Here is a 6,000-nt window from a genome sequence, read left to right on the forward strand (position 1 = left end):
AATATGTTGCACTAACTTCTCCCCCTGCCTTTTGTTAAGGAAGCAAAAGAGACTGCTGGTCATTAGTCATTAGTTTCTGCCAGAAAGTGCACAACTCTGAGTATCAGGTAAGGTCAGGGTCAGGCTTGGCTGTGAATAACAATTATTAGGGCTATCTATGCATCCTTCAGGGAAAAGGTTAACTCATACATGAAGAGTCCATGTCATGGAAGAGAACAGAAAAGATAGGGATTACCTGAAGTCTATTTCTTCCACATAGAGAAAACTATTGAAACGAAAATCTGAAGGTTTTAGAAGGGAGCTGATCTAACATCAGCCAAAGTCAAAGTTATCCCAGACATGATCTCCACCCTGTCCACTTAAGCTTGGAAATCATGCTTTAGGCAATAATAAGATGTAAACACAGAGTACATCCAACTAACAATTTAAAAAATGATGTTGGATTTCATCTCTAAAATATATTAACTACTTCATTAAAATTGTAAACAAAGCAACAACTTGAAACTTTATACCTTTAAGAATTGCAAAAGATCCCAAGCAAATAAACAAAATAGATGCTAGTCCAATTGGAAAATTTTACCACAGGTTTGTCAAGGTTTCTTTTAAAGATTTGGAAAGGTGGAGGGAATTAAAAATGGAATTTCTGAGCCTGGATTCTAAGTATTCATGGAAACATACTAATGAAAGCATGGAAACCAGAAAACAAGAAGTGAAAACTGGGGCACCACCATGTAGTCAGATATCAGTTGATCTGCATCCCAACTCCATTTTCCTATTTTTATCCCACATGCCTTTGATACATCACCAAACAAAAAGTGTTAGTCTTGAAGGCTTGAACTGTCTCAGCATCCACAGACTTTAGAAGGAGTGAATTCCCTGAACAAAAATTACATTAAGCTTATGAATTGAAGCGTGGAATGCATTATTTTAAATAAATGATAGAAAGAAATTGCAGGTACATTTTAGCCATGTACTGCCACAGAACCGTTGCACACTTGAGCAGAGCGTAAGTGAGGAACAATCAATTAACACCAGACTTACGAACCACACTAGAAGGCCAATTACTCATCAATCATCGTTTGGACACATTGTGACCACAGGGATTCCACCCATACTATTAGTGTACTACTTTTTTTTAAAACTTTCTTATTATCTTATTCAAACTATCATTCCAATTGAATAGGACAATATGTTGATAAACAATGGTGTCATATAAACAAAAAGTGATGATTGGCAGTGTAATACATGAATAGATTAGAATATGAACAGAAATGATGACTGAGAATTTTATTCCAAATGAAGACTTTAAGAAATAAACTCACTACAGTAATATACGAAAGAAAGGTCATACTTCCTGGGCAGTCCCTCAGGACGGTGGCAATTGTTTCCATTCCTGTTCTATGAGTTCTAAGCAGCTGATGAAGCAAATATGAGATCCTCATAAACTGCCTTAGGTGGACAATTTGGGAAGTACTCCTTCTCCACTCGAGCATTTCATGAGCCAAGGATTTGGTAGGGATGCTGCAGTTTTTGAAGGAGACTTTGAAAACATACTGAAAATGTTTTCAGTGTCCGTCTAGCAATCTCTTGCCACAACAGAGATTGGAACAGATTATCTATTTCTGGTGTCTGATGTCATGCATGCAAATGACCTGACCTAACCTGACTTGCCCAATAGAACTGACTGGGTGTAACAAGGACCTCAGTTGTGGACTGGGAAAGGATGCCGACATTGGCTCACTTATCCTCCGGTGGATTTGGAGGATGCTGTGGAAACAGCAGAAGTGGTCACTTTGACTACTTTGCACTCAAATGGATTTTGTTTTTTTTGTTCTAATTATGTTCTTTCTCGTAAAGATTGTGTAAAATTTATATTTAATTCATGTTTTTCTTTTGAATGCTGCTTATATGATGCTATGTGCCTGTGAGGCTGCTGCAAGTTTTTCATTGCACCTGTGCACACATTCACTTGTGCATATGACAATAAACTCGACTTTGACTTTGGACTTATGGACTTCAGGAAAGGGAAGTCGGGAGAACACATACCAGTCTTCATTGAGGGGTCAGCAGTGGAAAAGGTGAGCAGCTTCAAGTTCCTGGGCATCAACATATCAGAGGAACTATCTTAGGCCCAACACATGATGCAATCAGAAAAAAGGCATGCCAGCGGGTCTACTTCATTAGGAGTTTGAGGAACAAAGACTATTGCAAATTTCTACAGATGTATGGAGGAGAGCATTTTGACTGGTTGCATCACCATCTGGTATGGAGGCTCCAATGTGCACAATCGAAAAAGGCTGCAGAGGGTTGTAGACTCAGCCAGCTCCATCACGGGCACATGCCCCCTGTCATCAGCAGCATCCATCATTAAGGACCCTAACAACCCAGGACATGCCCTCTTCTCATTACTACCATTGGGAAGGAGGTACAAGAGCCTGAAGACCCACACTCAAAGTTTCAGGAACAGCTTCTTCCACTCCGCCATCAGATTTCTGAACAGTCCATGAACACCACCTCGTTGTTCCTTTTTTGCACTATTTATTTATTTTTGTAATTTATAGTCATTTTTATGTCTTGTAGTGTACTGCTGCCCAATTTCACAACATGTGTCAGTGACAGTAAACCTGATTCTGACTTTGGCATATCTCCAGTTCTTTGAGGAGCTTGGTGTAAATAGTCCAAACCTCTCACTCAGGTGAGGTTGCAAAGACATCTGCACCACCAGCAACAAGTGCTGATCACCACCTATCCTGCTCTGTCATCTCGAGGCACCATGCCCCCAAATGATGGTGCCGCAACAGTTGGACCTCTACAAAGTCCACCATAATGAGCACCTGTGAAGGGACTCTTGGCTTCTCCAGAAAAAAAACACCTGGACTGGTTTGATGGGCATGGCCAGGATATCCAAGACCTAATTAACTGCAAATGGTATGTTCTTGGATTGGAAGTTGCACAATGGGGAGCAAATCATCTCTACAGACACCTGAAGGGTGAGGTTCAACAGAAAACCCATGACCTGTAGGACAGATGTGGGAGAACAGACTTAGATAACCTACAGACAGCATCTCAAAGCGATGAGAGATGACCACAACTTTCTCTCCACAAAACCCTCCAAATCCACTGATAAGTGAACCATTGTCAGCACCCTCACACCTACAACCCCAGAACTGAGGCCCTAGTTACATTCAGTTGGCTCCAATGGGCAGGCCATGTTGTTCGCATGGCTGACACCAAACTCCAAAAGCAGGCACTCTACTCTGAGTTCCTTTCATGGCAAGGGATTGCCAGGTGGACAGCAGAAAAGATTCAAGGATATTCTCAAAGTCTGTTTGAAAACGTGCAACATTCTCACCAACAAGTAAGAATCCCTGGCCCATCCTGCTCAAAAAAGAGATAGAGCATTCAGAGTGAACCATGAGCCCACATGTTCAGAACACATAGAGGCCCAGCATGAATGGTGGAAAGAGTGCACCATCTCCCAGCAAGCACCTCCTGCCTCACCAGTGGCAGTCTGTGGGTCCCACAATGGCCTCATAAGAACCTACAGTACTGGAGTGGATGCAAGTCATCCTTGACTCTATGGGATTGCCTAAAAAAATGTTGTTAAAAAAAGATGGGATTCAGCTATTGTTCAAAACATCATGTGCAGAAGTGATGCAAGGACATCCCTCAACTGCAAAGGGAATGTGAGCATGTCCACAGAGTTAAGTCAGTGTAGCTTTAAAATTAATAGTTTTATATCAATATCCTCAAAATCCTCAACAAGAAACCACCATAATTCCATGCTCATGTCAAGAAGCAAAATGCACCAGAGAATGTACATTGAGTAGCAATTTGAGAGAAAGATAAATTAATATTTCGTTATTGCACAATAATTACTCCATTTTGTTCATGCAAATATTGAAGAAGTGTGCGTGACAAAGAAATTCTCCTCGGGCTTGTAAGTAAGTTGTTGACGTCCCATCGTCACATCTCAGGAAATGCATTTGTTTATCATTTGTTCTATGTTTGCACACTCGCGGAACATATCCCCACTTACGCACATTTCTTTCTTAACCACTGACAATGTCCACAGTTCAAATCCCAGAATTTCTATCCTGCTCCTCAGCCTCTCCACCCAGCAATAATTTTCCCGAAATATTTACTCTTGGTTGAAAGTGATCAAAAAACGCCTCATTGCAAGAAAATAAAGCTCAGGTAAGAATCCATTAAAAAATAAGAAGCATACATTATCTACCGACTATAAACAAGTGTGGTTTCTATCAGATCAACAAGCTGGGAGCAGTCTGCAAATTTAAATTATTGTTTAATACGCACGGACACATTAGAATACACCCCCAAAGTTGAAATCTAACTTCCTTCAGTTTTTATTTAAAAAGTAGCAAACCGGACAGAAGATATCTTAGTGGAACGAACCGATTCACTTCCTGGACAAGTTAAAAAGATTACAAAACAGAAATAGGTCACCACTTTTGCAACATTAGTAGCTATAAAAGAAAGGCAACTAACCTTTGCCTGGCTTGCAGCTCAAAGTATTTCCAGTGTGAAGAATATTAAAACATCAGACATTGAAGTATCAAAAATCAGGTTTTACCCCAGGTTTCCGACTCAGTTTAATCGTCGTGGTTTCTGATGTGTGTTTTTTTCTCTCATTTGCTCACGTCCGGAGTGCCTTCCTCTTTACTGGACTGCGTGTGTGTGTATGTGCGCTGAGATACAGGAACCAACTCCACTGGCTCTGCTGACCTGAAGTCAGCGGCTACGAGCGCCTCACTACTCCGAGTCTCCGAATCAGCTTGGGCACCGCAACACCATTCTCTCCGTCACTTATTTGCAACTCCGCAAATCTCAACCAAACGGGGGGAAAAACAGAATGGGGGCAAAGCTTCCTTGCTCCTCCGGTCTTTATATGTCTTTTCTCCAATTGCAAAATAAATTAATGCAAAAGTCCACACCCCGAGATCCCTACTTCGTTTTCCGCAGCCGCCAAACTTTGGCCCTCAATCTCTGTTTCTTGCTTTCAGTCACTCCACTGTTTTTCCGTGTGAAAGTTCAGCATGCGTGCGTCAATGTAATATGAGCACCAAAAAACCATGACGTGGCGCACACCGCCTCATCCTTCTGTAGTCGGCACTGCACACACACACAGACACACCGGTACTGTACTGTACAAGATGCAGCAGAGACTGTACACTCTTGGATTGCCCCAGGTCTTGTGCGGCGGGGATCAGTCATTTAGTTAACATCAATTGAAGTCAACACACAGCTGTCAGGATAAAATGTTAAGAAAGAACTTTAGGCATGACCAAAATAGATTTCGAATACATAGCTGCTTCATTTTTCAAGATGTATTGTCCAAATCGAGTTTATTGTCATGTGCATAAGCACCGTGAGGTACAGGTACAATGAAAAACTTGCTTGCAGCAGCATCAGGGGCAGCTAGGTTCAGACAGCACACAGAATATAAATTATACAAGACAATGAAGAAAAAGACTGCACAGAACAAGACACTAGTGCAAAAACACAATTAGAAACAAGTCCATGGTAGCACAGAGGTGGTCCTTGGTGTTCTGTTGTTGAGGTAGGGTTAGGGTTGTGCAGGTTGATTCAAGATGGTTGTAGGAAAGTAGCTGTTCCTGAACCTGTTGGTGTGGGATTTCAGGCTTCTGTACCTCCTGCCCAAGAAGAGAACATGACCCAGATGGTGGGGGTCCTTGATGATAGGTGTTGCCTTCTTGAGGCAGTGCCTCTTGTAGATGCTGTCTATGGTGGGGAGTGCTGTGCCCATGATGGACCGGGCTGTGTCCACTACTCTCTGCAGCCTCTTGCATTCCTGACAGTTGGAATTGCTGTACCAGGTCATGATGCAAGCAGTCAGGATACTTTCTACAGAGCACTGTACAAGTTTGTTAGAGCATAAGGTAACATACTGAATCTCCTTAAGCTTCTAAAACAGTAGAGCCACCGGTTCGCCTTCTTCATGATTACATCTATGTGTTG

The 6,000-nt window shown here is 41.9% G+C and overlaps 1 protein-coding gene across 1 annotated transcript in view; it reads right to left on the reverse strand.

Annotated features, from left to right (window-relative positions):
- The window catches only part of LOC127574450 (mitogen-activated protein kinase kinase kinase 3-like), a 95,264-nt gene extending 90,209 nt beyond the window's left edge, over positions 1-5,055 (reverse strand). The window contains 1 exon segment of the mRNA XM_052023466.1: positions 4,510-5,055. The gene's annotated coding sequence lies outside the window, so the exon portion shown is untranslated.
- Positions 5,056-6,000: the final 945 nt, after the last annotated feature.

The sequence above is a fragment of the Pristis pectinata genome, chromosome 9 (assembly GCF_009764475.1).
Source record: "Pristis pectinata isolate sPriPec2 chromosome 9, sPriPec2.1.pri, whole genome shotgun sequence".
In the NCBI taxonomy this organism is placed as follows: domain Eukaryota; kingdom Metazoa; phylum Chordata; class Chondrichthyes; order Rhinopristiformes; family Pristidae; genus Pristis; species Pristis pectinata.